The following is a 17,164-nucleotide window of genomic DNA, read 5'->3' as shown; positions in this document are numbered from 1 at the left end:
GAGCTGAAGGCCACTATCAGAGCAACCTGGGCTCTCATAACACCTGAGCAGTGCCACAGACTGATCGACTCCATGCCACGCCACATTGCTGCAGTAATTCAAGCAAAAGGAGCCCCAACTAAGTATTGAGTGCTGTATATGCTCATACTTTTCATGTTAATACTTTTCAATTGGCTTACATTTCTAAAAAAAAAAATATTTGTATTGGTCTTAATTATTTTTCACATTTTCAAAGAGATACTGAATTTGGGATTTTCATTAGTTGTCAGTTATAATCATCACAATTAAAAGAAATAAACATTTGAAATATATCAGTCTGTGTGTAATGAATGAATATAATATACAAGTTTCACTTTTTGAATGGAATTACTGAAATAAATCAACATTTGATGATATTCTAATTATTTGACCAGCATTTGTATGCAATGAATCATAAATACGTATTTTAACAGGTGGTTAAAATCGTTCTCAAGGTTTTAGTAAAACATCTGCTACATACAGTAGAAACAACCTTTTGGTAATCTCTGTAACATCAAGAGTCACAGGAATATATACATAACAGATGACTATCCACTATAACTCATCCCACAGTATGCTCAGAGTATAGACTTCTCTGCTGTTTGTAACCAATTTCAGAAATGTGTTTGAGAAGCACTTTCCAATGTCAGAGCAGAAAATAAGCTTTCATACTAGAATGTATTTCCTGGTGTTTATAAAGGTATTTAAATTCCAAAAATGACTCGATCAGTACATGGTTCTACAAACAATGTTCTTTGGTAACCGGTTGTTCTGTTGACAACCTATTTAACTGTCTGTTCAGAACACATTGGTCTAACATCAACACTATAAGTAGGAAACATTGTAAACCATGATTTTCACACATTTAGCCTAGTTTATACAATTCTTAAACTTCTCTCCACAGGTTGCATTGGGAAAGCAGTGCATGGAAAGGCTATGATATTCACCTTATAATGGTGTGAATCATGGCAAATCGGGTGCAAGAATTCAATGCCCAGATAAAGCCCCGCCTCCACGCCAATAGAGGCTCAAAACATGTTTGAGAAAACATGACTCGAACGAAGGTGGGTAGAAAATGTAATCGTAAGAAGAAGCGAACGGGGAAAACACGTGTTTGAACAAAGACATTTTAAGATCGGATGCAAAAATCCATTAAATGATTTTAGGATACAATTTCTCCACGCTAGAATATATTTTTTTCATACGATCGAATTTCGTTTTTTCCTACTACGAAGTATTTCAGTAGTGTTTTTCCTTTCCTACAGTCAATACATTTGAGCTCAATTTGGCCCTATATGATAGTCACCCCTTGAGCCACTCTCACCACAGCACGTCCCCAACCAAACATTTGGCAGTACTGGTCGTAACTGCCTTCCTCCACACATCCAGAACACATCAGCTAAGGCCTGTTCCTGTTCTAAGTAAATACTATTTCGTCCTGCGATTTGAGTTAAGTAGAACCCTTAGCCTGACTGTACCATTGTCGGTTCACCTTTGTCCAGATTAACAATAACTTTGCGCCTTGAGAAACGTCCTACTGTGATCGTTCCACTGGCCTGGAAACATTTGTGTCTCCCCAGTGTTCTTAAACCCTCTCCTGGGAGTGTTTTCTGCTCTAAACTAAATAGGTACCACTGTCATCGGTTCCTTATCAGCTTGCAAAGTTATTGCTGCAAACTGACCCTCCCCGCTTGGATTCTCTGGGCACCCTCAGTACTCTTGAAGGCTCCATGGATTCACAGGACCCTGAGGGGGCTGAGTCTGAAGCTGTTGCCATGCTCCCTGGGTTTGGTTGTTACCCTGCCAATTACCAGAACCCTGATTTTGCCTATTTCTGGGGATATGTCTGGGGGCCCAACGCCCGGGGTTCTGATTGGGGACCCATGGGTTTGTAGGACAATTACTCTTAGTATGCCTGGTTACAACCCCAATCCCCACTGGATACCTAGGGTCCCTTATTCTGATCCTTTGACCCACTCCTCTGACCTTTTTGCTGCCACTGCCCCGGGGGCTATGTAAACACATTCACTCCTGGTGGGGTGGGTGACTGAGGGGCCTGTGGCTGTTCTGGTGGTTGCTGACCTCCCTGGAGGACAGGTGCCATGGCACCTTCCTCAGAAACAGCCACTGTAACCACTGGGGCATGAGTCTTTTTCTTTTTCGTGAACTCTTTCAGTTGTAATTGGCTGAGCTTCCTCTGAATCTCCATCTCCTGTTCAGACAGTCTTTTTTTCACTCTGTCTGTGTCTCTCCACAGCATGAATGAAATAGTCTCTGAACTCCTTGTGTGGCTTGGATTTCGTCAATGCCACTTCATCCTCCAGCTTGTTTTTTTTACAGGAGTTGGCAGCACTCCCACCAGCGCCTTCCTGAACATAAAGGACACTAAATTATCAGTCTCAGGGTCTTTCTCAGTTTCCTGTCTCCACTTCTCTAGCTGTGTCTGTAAATATACAGCTGGGTTCTCTGTCTCTCCCAGTCGTGTTCCCATCAGGACAGAGTCTATTATGGCCGGGTATTTGGCCCTTAAGCCCCCCCATAGTCGCTGTCTGTATGGGTCCCCTTCAATTGTTCCTATCATGTGTCAGGCCACCATCTCGCAGTACTGCCTCCATTTTAGTCGTACCCATCACTCTGACCAGCAAGGCCTTTAGGTCCCCCACTGCCAGCAGTTTCTCCACTGTTACCCTCCCAGCTCCGTTATGGAGATTGGGCAGTTTTGCTACCAGACCCTCCAGATCCTGTGACGCCCATGGCACAAACAGAGGTTCAAATCCTTTAATCAGGATGCAGGTGCATCTGAGCAGGTGTCTCTACCAACGCTTTCTGTGTTCCCAAGTTTCGCAAACACTCCATTTGGGCCTCTGCCACATTTTACTGATTCGACCCGTTTCCTGTAATGGTCCTTTGTTTTCCCATGGATTCTCCTTATCGCTGCTGCAATAACTGGTCCTCTCTTTCTCTTTGACTACACAACCCATGTAGCTCTTTCAAGGTCTCATATTGCAGCTCTTCATTCTGTCGGAGTAGCCTTCCTACTCTCCCTTCCAGCTCTCTCTCTCTCTCTCTCTCTCTCTCTTTCTAATAGCCCATTATTTTTCTCTTTCCCTTTTCTTTTTCAGCCACTCTCCTCTGCCCTTCCTCTGCATCCTCTTCATTCTGCTCCCTCAGCGCCAGCATATCCAAGCATTCTTTATAGCAGTCTACTCTCAGTCCAAGTCTGTCTCTCTTTATCCTCCCCCATCGGGATGGAAGTCCCTACCGGTTTCACCTTCTCTTCTATTTCAGCCTCTCCTTTTATTTCCACCACACCTGTCACCACCCGGACACTGTGTCCTGTGGTATGGCGGAGGGTTATCAGCCCATCCTGCCTTCTCTGCAGTCCCTGCCTCTTCACCTTTCTGCAGCATGCTTCTCGCTCTGGCTATACTGGCAAGCTGACCTTTCCCCTCTTCCAGGAACATCTTAATCACCTCTCTCTTCCACGCTTCTCATCATGCTTCTTGGTTCTATCGTTATTCTACTAATTCTTAATTATCAATTAACTCATATAATGTTATGTGAAATTTCCCTTTTTTGGCCATTTTGTTGTCATTTTCCTAGTCCTTTTCTCTAGGGCCTCAGAAACGGCTTTAATCTGTTGTCCACACAAAGGAAACCCTCTTGCTAAAATCTCAACTGTTCCTGCCATTTTTATGTCTAATTAGCAAACTATATCTACTCTTTCTCGGCAGGCGCTCTCCCCTCCAGGATGACCGCCAACTGGTCTGGCTAGCTCCCCCCTTGGAGATAACTGCCACTAACTTTCACACCGGTCTTTTCTCTGATCCGACTCAGCCACCAACTCCTGGCCTTAACAACATTTACTCAAATGATACAATAGAATAATCTTTATATTTAAACCATATACTCAAATGATTACTCAGAAACACTAATCAATTTTCCTGGAATGTTATTACATAATTTTATTCCAGTGTCAGTCAATTACGTTACTTTTCAAATGGTGTTTTTACACATCTCTATTTTAATCAAGATTACAGTTTCCCCATCCGTAACAGTTAAAAGCCCACTTTATCTCCTGTTATTTGCTACTGCCTAATTATTGGTACATCTAATTCTGGGAAACTAGACCAAATTCCTGCTCCTGCCACCTGAACCCACGTGACTTCTATATCTTGAATGCCCCAAATCTGCTCTCTTAATACTACTTCTCTCATATCTGATTCTCGGCCAAGGGTCTCTATTATCCTCAATAATGTTACCTAATGGGTGGTGACAGTGATATTGCAGCTTATTGGGTATGTGTCTCTGGCAGCTCTTTAAATTGTATTTGTGTGTTTCTCCAACTTTTCCTCTACTTCTACTTTCCCCAACTCACTTTTCCTTGACAACAAACAATTCAACACTTCTCTCAACAATTCTGTCTACGCCTACACATCCGTTAACTCACTCCTCAATACGCGTCCTAGCAGGAGAGTGCTATGCTTTCCCACTCTTGGCCCTAACCATTCACGCTCTACTATCTAACAGCAGCGGATTCCCAAACACCTGTGAGAGGTGGCCACTCATTCAGCCCCCGCCCGTGCTGTCCCCCAAAGTTTATGTCTGAGGTGATACTCGCGTGACACACTCATACAGCTAAATTCAAAGCCGCCCGGTCCTGTCCCACAGAAGTCTTCTTCACCTACTGAGGGTGACTCAGCGCAGTGGATTCGTCCCATGCAGTCACTCGGGCCGTTGTGCCGGTATCACGAATCCTGCCTGCATCCAGCTCTCACGGTTGGCCCTAACAGACCATGATGGGAGCACAGGACTTATACTAGTTCCAACCCTCATACCTAATTATATACAGTGGGGTGAAAAATTTTTTGCCCCCTACATGATTTCATTTTTTTTTTGCATGTTTGTCACACTTAAATGTTTCAGATCATCAAAGATAACACAAGTTAACACAAAATGCAGTTTTGAAATGAAGGTTGTTATTATTAAGGGGAAACTAAATCCAAACCTACATGGCCCTGTGTGAAAAAGTGATTGCCCCCTACAACCTAATAACTAGTTGGGCCACCCTTAGCAGCATTGTTGTAATTCAGCCACATTGGAGGGTTTTCGAACATGAACTGCCTTTTTAAGGTCATGCCACAACATCTCAGTAGGATTCAGGTCAGGACTTTGACTAGGCCTCTCCAAAGTCTTCATTTCTTTTTCCGTCAGCCATTCAGAGGTGGACTTGCTGGTGTGTTTTGGATCATTGTCCTACAGAACCAAAGTTTGATTCAGCTTGAGGTCACAAACTGATGGCCAGACATTCTACCTCAGGATTTTGTGGTAGACAGCAGAATTCATGATTCCATTTATTACAGCAAGTTTTCCAGATTCTGAAGCAGCAAAATAGGCCCAGACCATCACACTACCACCACCATATTTTACTTTTGGTATGATGTTATTTTTCTGAAATGCAGTGTTACTTTTACGCCAGATGAAATGGGGGACACACCTTCCAAAATGTTCAACTTTTGTCTCACCAGTCCACAGCAGGGGTGTAAAAAGTACAAAGTAGAAGTACTCGGCTGTGTTTTGGAAAGTTCCTAAAGAAGGGTTAAATGACCATGTAAACAGAGTTCATAACTCATCAGTGTCCTTAATTGATAATTTACACTCTTCCTTTTTATTTAATTGATCACTAGTTAGTTTTGAACTCCCTTTACCTGGTTATTTAGATCTTAATTAGATACTTCCCAAAAGTGATGAACACCGCCGAACCCAGTTGAGTACTTTTACTTTGTACTTTTTACACCTCTGGTCCACAGGGTATTTTCCCAAAAGTCTTGGGGATCATCATGATGTGTTTTGGCAAAAATGAGACAAGCCTTAATGTTCTTTTTGCTCAGCAGTGGTTTTCATCTTGGAACTCTATCATGCAGGCCATTTTTGCTCAGTCTCTTTCTTATGGTGGAGTCATGAACACTGACCTTAACTGAGGCGAATGAGGCCTGCAGCTCTTAGGATGTTGTTGTGGGGTCTTTTGTGACCTCTTGGATGAGTCGTCACTGCGCTCTTGGGGTAACTCCTGGTTCACCACTGCTCCTGGAACTCCTGGTTCACCACTGTTCCATGTTTTCGCCAATTGTGGATAATGGCTCTCACTGTGGTTCGCTGGAGTCCCAAAGCTTTAGAAATGGCTTTAAAAACTTTTTCCAGACTGTTAGAAAGTAATTGAGATCTTTCTCATTTCTTCCTGAATTTCTTTGGATCTCGGCATGATGACTAGCTTTTGAGGATCTTTTGGTTAACTTCACCCTGTCAGGCAGGTCCTATTTCAGTGATTTCTTGATTGAGGACAGGTGTGGCAGTAATCAGGCTGTGGTGTGGCTAGAGAAATTGAACTCAGGTGTGATAAACCACAGTTAAGTTATGTTATAACAGGGGGGGCAAACCCTTTTTCACACAGGGCCATGAAGGTTTGGATTTTGTTTTCCCTTAATATTAACAACCTTCATTTCAAAACTGCATTTTGTGTTTACTTGTGTTATCTTTGACTAATATTTACATTTGTTTGATGATCTGAAACATTTAAGTGTGACAAACATGCAAAAAAATAAGAAATCAGGAAGGGGACAAACACTTTTTCACACCACTGTATATATACATCTTGTTGTGTTGTGTCCAACCTAAAATGTGTAACATGCCATTTCACCCCCCAATTTTTTTATTAAAAAACTCCTCACTGAATCAATCAAGAAAGGTTTGTTAAATTTGGAAAGGCCCTACGTAGTGCCAAACTGCCAGGTCAGGTGTTTCCAGTCACACAAATCACTAAATTAAAGTAAGAACATCCTTACCTCTTAGCGTGGCCACATGTTGTTTGTGTTACCCGACCCACAGCACCTCACACAGTCGACAGCCAGTTCTGGCCTGATGCCAATCCTGTTTGTGACGCCAAGATTATGTTGTGGAAAATAATTCAGATCTCCAGCCAAAAAGATGCAAAGACTCAGGAACAAAAATAGACTTTAATGAAGGTTTAAAAAAGCACAGTTGGTCTGCAGAACAAATGCCTTTCCAACCTCGGACACTAAATTTTATTCAGTACGATCTTGCATGACACCACCTGGCCATCCAATTATGTTAATCCCCTTTGATCCGCCACTATTAATTCTTATCTTTCTGGAATTCACCCAACAAACCATTGTTGTTAAATATTGGTGGTGCAGGCCTTGTATATTGATGATTATACAGTTTACCATACTGATTAGCTGTATGAGTGTGATTAACATACTGATACATTCATTGATTACATGAGTATATATGCAAAATCTAAAAAAACTGCACAGTTCCCTACATTAGTTAACATTCAACCAACAACAGGTATAATGCTACACTACGGTACATTCAACACATTTAACTAGAAGATTACTGTAGATGGCTAGCTAACAGCTATATAGTACCAATAACAAAAACAATGACTCAAATCACTCCATGGCTGATTTGTTTCTTTAGGAAACAAATAAACAGTCGAACAGCTAACCACAACGTCAAATGAACTATGCTATGTAAATTGAAAACAAAATTAACATATCCTAATGCCTAATTTGCTTGATCTATGGTGAGGATCGAACCCCAGTTGCCAACATGATGGTCCACCTCTCTAACCACTACACTATATTGAGGATGGCTAGCTAATAGCTATTCAGTGCCTATAATGAAAAAATTACTTGAACCACTACATGGTTGGTTTATTTATTTCTAAAACAAATAGACAATAGAAAAGCTAGTCACTATGCCATTTGAACTATGTTATGTTAATCGAAAATCAGAGCAATGTTTGTTGCTGCTGCAGTTCGTCCATTCGCATTAACACAAAGTTCTAGTCTATCCTGAACAAATCTTATTGACTAATTTGTTTAGGCTGTGGTAAGGATCGAACCATGGTCCCCTGCATGACAGTCCGTGTCTCTAACCAATACACTATTTAACAAAGCTAGTTCGGTCGGTGAGTCAGTCACTCTTGCTCTTCTTGGCCAGCTATGCTAACGCAGTCCGGCAAAAAGTGCAAGAGATGCCTACAAATCCATGATACCCTTGGATTTTTTTCCACTTCACTGACCATTATACGACTTGTCTTTGCTGCAATCTTTGCTCAATGCTCAACTCCAAGGAGGGTAGCAGCGGATCTTGCTTGTCAATTTTTAAACAACCTGTGAGACTGTAAGCCCATGTCTTTAGAAGTGCTTTTGTGTGCCTTTCTAGCCTTACATGTAATTATCCTTTAGGTACATATGCTGTTGTTTTCAAAGTACATTTAAAAGTAAAAATGTGTGTGTTCTTTCTTCCGTCACACTGCTTACCTACTGTTATGACGTGGATTCTAGGAGCCATTTATACAGGTAATTGAGAAAGGTTTACCCTTTTTTTCTTGCAACTGTATAATAAACAGTCACTGAATTTCATCTCACAGGCAGCACACTGCTACAGCTTCTATTTTGTATGTATTTTCTGGTGACTTCTTAGGGTATCAAGTCTTGAAAAACTCCTCCCACAGACAGCGCAATGATAAGGTTTCTCTCCCGTGTGCACTCTTTGGTGAACAGTAAGTTCAGCTGATGTAATGAAACACTTGATACAATCGGTGCAATGATATGGTTTCTCTCCAGAATGTATTTTCTGGTGAATTCTGAGTGTACCAAGTCGGGAAAAATCCTTTTTACAGTCAGAGCAGTGATATGGTTTCTCTCCAGTGTGTATTTTCCGGTGATTGTTGAGAGTACCACGCCGAGAAAAAGCCATCTTACAATCAGAGCAGCAATAAGGCCTTACTCCTGTGTGTATTTTCTGGTGTCCTTTGAGAGTACCATCTTGAGAGAAACTCATCCCACAATCAGAGCAGACATATGGCTTCTCTCCTGTGTGCACTCTCAGATGTGTTGTAAGAGCATTTGATGTTTTAAAGCGCTTGCCACAGTCACCACAGGAGTATGATCTATCTTTGGTATGCCAAGGCATGTGTCTTTTGAGCGTTGTCATGGATTTGAAACTCTTCATACAAAGAGGGCAGTGGTGAGGCTGCTGATTTTTGTGGTCTTCCTGATGCTGTGCTCCAGAGATACAAGTCTGGGCCTCAGGACTCTCAGCTGTGTGAAAGGAATCAGAAGAGTTATTAAAGTAATACATATATCAATACCATAGGCAAGCAATAGGTAACAGGACAATTAATGCAATTAAAACTAAAGTGTAATAGCGGAAGACCAACAAGATATTAACATCCAGGTTTAACAAACAGAATAATGTAACTAGTTATTAAGAATACCACAAAGATATACTGCTTTGTGTCTATTCTGCAATCAAATTACTACAGATAAATACACAGTAAATAAAACAATGTGGAGAATAATGATGTTGATAAGGATGTTATTGTAAACACATTTTCCCCAATCAAGTTGCCTGGTAATATGGAATATTCATCCGCATAATCTGATGAAATGCAGATAGAAAAACTATGTATAAATCATCTAATCATCTGTATAACCAACTGAGTGTTAATTGATAAAACATTGAACTGGGATGTTTGAGCTAAGGGCTCATAATATTTTTTCTGAAACTGCTTAGAGCTGCGCCACAATTAGAATCATGCCTAAGAAAGTATGCCAAAGAGAGGGGGGGAAACTGGAGAAAGAAGGAGTATGAACCAAACCAGGAGGGAACTAAGAAATAATGGTGGTGGTGTGCAAAAGGGGGAACCCATTTGCATAAAGGAGATGAGCATGCGTGACTGAGTAACCTTGAAGCTGGATCTAAGGGCAGACACGAGACTGGGATGGTTCCGTGGACCATCTCAGCTTTATTACTTTGTAATAAAAGTCTATTTTAAACTCCGGTTTCAAGGAATCTTTTTGAGGAAGAATTTCTATGACATTAAAATAATATACAAATGTACAACATTTTCACAACAATTCTCCATGAAAATCGACACACTCATTGAAATCCTTTAAACCCCTGGACATAAAAACAGTACTTACCATGATTAGCTGCAACCCCAGTATTCTCTTCTTTTTCATCTTTAATGACATTTCCCAGTGTTTGACTGCAGTCTTCTTGCTTCACAGATGCCATCCCTGGATCCACTGGGCTTCACTTTCTTTAGAATTCCGAATTTCTTCACCTGTTGCCCAAGGAAACAGTTTCAGGTGTGCACCCTATTCCTCTGCTCTTGGATGTGGAAATGTAAAATTATTTATAATAATTAGGCAGAATAATTAAACAGGTTCCTCAGATGAAAGCTTATTCCAATACACCAGTGACAAGGTGAAATAGATAAAGTAAAGGCAAAAACATTACTCTCCCTCTTAACAGCTAAAAAAAATTATCTTGCAGTCTATGAAGTACAGTGTCAGATTTGGTAGCAAACAAATCATCTGAATGTTGTATCAGGTGCATTTTCATTGTCAATGTTATACCTGTAGTATTTCATTAACAATGTTTACCTGTTAAATTCTAAAGCAATTGTCCATAAATTAGTTCCAAATATACAAGCACTTTCAGAATTCTGAAAGTATTCAGATTCCACTGCTTGTTCACGTTACAGCCTTATTCTAAAATGTATTGAATTAAATTTTTTTTAATGTCCCCAATGGACACCTTAACCCAGGGCCAACTTCAATGTCATCTATACAGTGGATATAAAAAGTCGAAACACCCCTGTTAAAATGCCAGGTTCAGCACGACAACGACCCAAAGCACACATCCAAATCCACAAAAGCATAGCTTCACCAGAAGAAGATTAACGTTTTGGAATAGGCCAGTCAGAGATCAGACCTAAATCCAATTGAACATATGTGGGGTGATCTGAAGAGGGCTGTGCACAGATGTCCTCGCAATTAGACATATTTGGAGTACCTTTACAAAGAAGAGTGGGCAAATATTGCCACGTCAAGATGTACCATGCTTACAGACTCCTACCAAAAAGGCTGAGTGTTGTAATAAAATCAAAAGGTGCTTCAACAAAGTATTAGTTTAAGGGTGTGCACACTTATGCAACCAGGTTATTGTAAGGTTTTTCTTTTTTTTCCTCTCAAAGATTTCAGTTTGTTTTTCATTGAATTGTTCACATTATAGGTCACATTAAAAGTGGAAAAAGTTCTGACATGATTTATCTTTGTCTCATTCTTTTACATCACAGAAACCCGGCATTTGTGTAGACTTTATATATCCACTGTAAGTGAGGGGGCCCAGGCATAAATATTTTCAGGGGGCCCAGAATTCCTGGCAACGGCCCTGGGTAAAGGTGTCCAAGACTATTGGTGCACCTGGGGGGTTTTATGAAGATGATGAATGCACATTTATCTAATATGATGTAGTCAAATACAAAAACACTTCACTGTACTACCACACTGTAGCCATCTATAGAATAATGTGAATTATGATTAATTTAAACTAATTATCCCATATCCTTACCTCTGCTCAAAAAAGTGGATTGACATCATATTACTGCTAGCTACATAACCTAGTCAATGTAAACTTCCTTTGTTGATAATAACATTCGGAAGGTGACAGTTATAATCGCCTATAATTTTATTTGTTTAGGAAAGTGTATACCAACTGCTACCAAATCACTGTGTACACTATTGATTCTCCTTTGTCTACTGAATTTATGTTTTGCTTTTACTTGTGGTGTGACAATCCAACCTATCTGGATATGAACCAGGACATGGACAAGACGATCGTAGCAATGACTCCGGAGTTTAGCAACCACATGCAAGACAACCAGCAGAATAGCAGACCGATTGAATACCCTGACCAACTAAAAAACACCGCCATTTTAGATTAGGAATCTTGAGACTGTGGTCGACGCGATTCCGACATCATCTGATGTATTGCTGAGGCAATGACCACTCGGGTTCCCTGGCTGAACTAACTGCACTCATTCTCTTATCAAACTTGTGTTCAGGGCAGCTGAGGTAAAGCATTATAATATGCTAGATCACAGTTGATTGATATATGACAGTAATCTGTCTGCTGTTAGTGTTTTACCAGTTTTGTGTATTATGTTGTGTTGGGTAGTATTGTAAATATAAGCATGCTCATTCACTCTATGTTCTTGATTTAGGTGTAGTGAACCTCAACAAGATTCCCCGGGCTATAAGGGAAAACATTTGTATCCCATTTGAGATCTTTATTTGCAGGGAGTGCAATTGCTTTTTGAAAGTATGTGTGGAATACTCCGGTAACGGAAATGTGGGGTTCTCCGTGAATATTTGACAGACCCCTAATTTCCTGGACAGTGCCCAGAATGTCAATTGTAGGGCAGGAGTGTGGATTGTGTATTCGTTTTTAGTTTTATTTGTATTTAGCCTTAATTTATACAAGTTGTCTCCTTCAGATAAAATCTCTTGTTAATGCACATACATTGTAGGAGTTGATTTGGTGTTCCTCGCTTGAATGCTTAGGAAATAGTTTGTCTGATCATTTTGGCAAATCTATGCAAATAATAAAACCATTGTCGATGTACAACTGTAAGTGTATGGCCTTTTAAGAATTTTGAGTTAGGATGATATAAACATGTGAAACAGCTGTTTTGGTGTCTAGCTAAAACAACAGTGTTCGAGGGATACTGTTAGTAAGCTAATACTAATAATGCAAATGTAATATTCATAGTCAGTAATATTATAGACTGTTCAGTTGGGATAGCCATAACATGGGAAACACAGTCTGTTTTATGTCTAGCTGAAGTGATTCTATAGATATTATTATTGGGTTGAGTAATACTATTTAGCTATGCTAATGTATTCTAAAGCATATTGTTATAATTTGGATGTAGGTTTTACATGTACTGTTTTTAATTGTATTATGTGTAAGGTATGTTTTTAACAAGCTAGTTTTAGTAAGAAGTAGATGGAAGTAGCCACCGGAGGAATTGTCCACACGTTACCATAGGGTCATTCAAGTAACAGTTTAAAATAGCGAGAAGTGGGTCAAGAAATGACAAAACGGATAATGAAACGGAGGTATGACTTGTAGGCAGCGGAGTATGAGGCACTAGCGTAATGCTGGCAACATTAGAGATTCCGTAGCAACAATAAGACTTATGGTTTTCGGATTTTGTCTTCAAAATAAAGGTCCGCGATAAAACACAATATTAATAATATTAAATGAATCTATTATGCCACTTTGCACAGTGTATATTGTAAAAATGTGTTGTAGGAAATGTTCAGGTGAATGGATAGTGATTATATGCTAAATAAATCAAGGGGAACTATGTATTTGAAATTGTTGCTGGCATTTTACTCCGCCCATAACATTTGCAAATGCAAATTACAGACGTTTTCAGAATCAAAGTCGAAGTCAAAACTAAGACAGAATAAGAAAAGTATAGTCATTAGTCAGGCAATGTTCAAAAACACAGAAGTTCTAATACTTGATGATTAAAAACATAGAACTGACGTTTGACAATGTGTTGCATATTGTGTGCTCTTCATAAAGCTGGCCTGAGAGACATATGTGAGAAAATCTAAGTTTGAAATCCCAAAAGACAACATGTATTGCCGCAACCGGAGGAAATCTGGGAGAGGAGAAAAGCACTAAAGCATCTCTGTAGGTCTTTTCAGGTTCCTCAATCTATAAGTTCTCTTTCGGTCAGTCTAAAAGAAAAGAAACGGATGACCAATGATCCGAATGCACTGTGTAATGAGTCAAATTTGGCCAAAAAACAGAGCTTCAAACTGTTGGTACCCAAGAAATGCAGTCAGTGTGATGGTGTATCGATTAGACAAACTGTTTGGAACACCACACCAGATATTCTTGTGGTTTTTTTGTCCCGTGTAGCAGATAACTATATGAAATCAAATCAACTCAGTTCTTACCTCCCAAATAATTGAAATCCCAGTTGTTGGCAACAAGAAGGAGATGTACAGATTGCGCATGCACTGTGGCTCTCAGAATATTTGGTGTATTTCAGGATCTTGATATCCTGACCAATGGTATGGGCGGAAGAAAATGTCAGCAACAATTGCAAATAGAGTGATTATAGAGTGATTATTTTGCATATACTCACTCTATCCACTCTCCTGAACATTTCCTAAAATACATTCACTTCGGCGTATAGAATTGTTTTTTTTCTGTACAGGCCAATATGTATTTCATATCCATTGAGTTACATTGTGGCCAATGGTATGGGCGGGGTAAAATGGCAGCAACAAATGCAAATACACAGTGCCCCTTGATGTTTTTGCATATAATCCCTCTGTAATCTCCTGAACATTTCCTACAATACATTAATTGCGGCATATAGAATATATTTTTCTGTATAGGGCAATATGTACGTGAACTGTCTATTATAGTGTTTTGCATTGGGGCCTAAAGAGGGTGTGGAAAATATTGTGTTGCTAGATGTAGCACACCATTCCCCATGATTAGACAGGTTTGTCTTACTCTACACACTCTCCTGAACATTTCCTACATGCTTTCTCTGTGAAATATTCAGTCGTTTATGAGCTACGAGGCAATATGTATTCCATATTCAGTCATTGGCATTGTCTGAATTTTGCTCTTGGAACGTGTTTAAGAGTAATTTCAATAAAAAGTAGGTATTAAGACCCACTTTTTATTGAAATTACTCTTAAATATGATCAAATATGAATTGCTATCAATGTTTTGAGAGGTACATTATCTTGAACAATTAAAAACCCCATGTCAGTTTTGAAGTAATACGTTGGTCTCTTATTTTGAAAATGTCCTAATTTTCGTGACCTTAATGTTGCTCACAAGACACTGATACAATATTGTAGTTATTTCGTTGTCTTTGGGACGCGGTTAGATCATGAGCTCAACAAATTCATTTTCTCAGGATCTAAACAAATTTAGCAACGAAAACGCCAAATCAGAAACAATAATGAAAATATCTCTTACCAAACTTGAGATACTGCAACTGGAGTAACCATAGCAACAGGACTTTTTCAAATATTCCAAAAACAGCTCCAAAGGAAAGCAGTGTTTCTTTAATGTTGCTCACAAAACGCTGATCCCATATTGTAGTTAATTCGTTTTCTTTTGGACGTGATTAGAACATGAGCTCAAAACATTCATTTTCTCAGGATCTAAACATATTTAGAAACGAAAACGCCAAAACATGTCCAGAACACTAGTGCATAACTAGAACAAGTCTAGCTTTAAAGATCATAATGGCACGTTTCTAAGATTCTGAGTTTACACATTTATAACATTAGAAAACATTGTACGATTGAGATAGTATTTGCTGACCTGTAACAGTCCTGTTGTCTCAAAAAGTGCCGATGTGGGGAATGCAATAGACAGTTTTCGGACAATAACTGATTTGACAACATACTGGACTTTTCCACGCTAACTTGTAAGATCTGAAGTCTCGAGTCAAAGGTTGCATCCCAAAACTATCCATACTATACAGTATGCCAGACGAAGATTCGTTTGTCACAAACCATAGTGCGCTGGAAATGGTAAACAAGAAGTGCCCAAATGGTCTGGTCTACTACTGTGGATTTACAAAGTATGCAACCGTGCACACTTTTCTGGATAATATAGACCTCAACCCACCAGTATTCTACCAGCAGCACTAACGATGACGTCACCAAGTCGTATTATAATGAAGAAACCTTCAAATTAAAAGCGCCAATGTCAATATATTAAAGACAGCGTGTGGGCAAAAATCGCCCTGGGTGGGTTGAGTTAAAGATAGAGTTGTATAGGAAAATAGCGTTTGCACAGATTTTTGGTAGCACGAACGCTATTTTTCTATACAACCTTATCTTTAACTCAACCCATTCAGGGCCTTTACATTAAATAAAGAAATAAAAAAAAGTGTCCAGGTGTAGAAGATAGAGACAAAAAAAATACAGAATAAGACAAAGGAGAACAGTGGGGAGAACAAGTATTTGATACACTGCCGATTTTGCAGGTTTTCCCACACACAAAGCATGTAGATGTCTGTCATTTTTATCATAGGTACTCTTCAACTGTGAGAGACGGAATCTAAAACAAAAATCCAGAAAATCACATTGTATGGTTTAAGTAATTAATTTGCAGTTTACTGCATGACATAAGTATTTGATAAATCAGAAAAGCAGAACTTAATATTTGGTACAGAAACCTTTGTTTGCAATTACAGAGATCATACTTTTCCTGTAGTTCTTGACCAGGATTGCACACACTGCAGCAGGGATTTTTGCTCACTCCTCCATACAGACCTTCTCCAGATCCTTCAGGTTTCAGGCTGTCGCTGGGCAATACAGACTTTCAGCTCCCTCCAAAGATTTTCTATTGGGTTCAGGTCTGGAGACTGGCTAGGCCAATCCAGGACCTTAAGATGCTTCTTACGGAGACACTCCTTAGTTGCCCTGGCTGTGTGTTTCAGGTCGTTGTCATGCTGGAAGACCCAGCCACGACCCATCTTCAATGCTTTTACTGAGGGAAGGAGGTTATTGGCCAAGATCTCGCGATACATGGCCCCATCCATCCTCCCCTCAATACGGTGCAGTCGTCCTGTCCCCTTTGCAGAAAAGCATCCCCAAAGAATGATGTTTCCACCCTCATGCTTCACGGTTGGGATGGTTTCTTGGGGTTGTACTCATCCTTCTTCTTCCTCCAAACACGGCGAGTGGAGTTTAGACCAAGAAGCTCTATTTTTGTCCCATCAGACTACATGACCTTCTCCCATTCCTCCTCTGGATCATCCAGATGGTCATTGGCAAACTTCAGACGGGCCTGGACATGCGCTGGCTTGAGCAGGGGGACATTGCATGCACTGCAGGATTTTAATCCATGACGGCGTAGTGTGTTATTAACGGTTTTCTTTGAGATTGTGGTCCCAGCTCTCTTCAGGTCATTGATCAGGTCCTGCCGTGTAATTCTGGGCTGATCCCTCACCTTCCTCATGATCATTGATGCCCCATGAGGTGAGATCTTGCATGGAGCCAGTAGACCAAGGGAGATCTTCCATTTTCAAATAATTGCGCCAACAGTTGTTGCCCTCTCACCAAGCTGCTTGCCTATTGTCCTGTAGCCCATCCCAGCCTTGTGCAGGTCTACAATTTTATCCCTGATGTCCTTACACAGCTCTCTGGTCTTGGCCATTGTGGAGAGGTTGGAGTCTGTTTGATTGAGTGTGTGGACAGGTGTCTTT

At 40.1% G+C, this 17,164-nt stretch overlaps 1 long non-coding RNA gene across 1 annotated transcript; it reads right to left on the bottom strand.

Annotated features, from left to right (window-relative positions):
* Positions 1-7,065: 7,065 nt before the first annotated feature.
* LOC109616115 lies at positions 7,066-15,514 on the bottom strand. Its single transcript, XR_002197178.3, has 3 exons — positions 15,271-15,514; positions 10,035-10,177; positions 7,066-9,149 (listed from the first exon to the last, which is right to left on the bottom strand). It is a non-coding gene; the product is annotated as an uncharacterized LOC109616115 (long non-coding RNA).
* Positions 15,515-17,164: the final 1,650 nt, after the last annotated feature.

This window comes from Esox lucius, chromosome 9 (genome assembly GCF_011004845.1).
Source record: "Esox lucius isolate fEsoLuc1 chromosome 9, fEsoLuc1.pri, whole genome shotgun sequence".
Taxonomy (NCBI): domain Eukaryota; kingdom Metazoa; phylum Chordata; class Actinopteri; order Esociformes; family Esocidae; genus Esox; species Esox lucius.
Note: the sequence above shows the minus strand (reverse complement) of the source record. Positions and strands in the feature narration are given on the sequence as shown.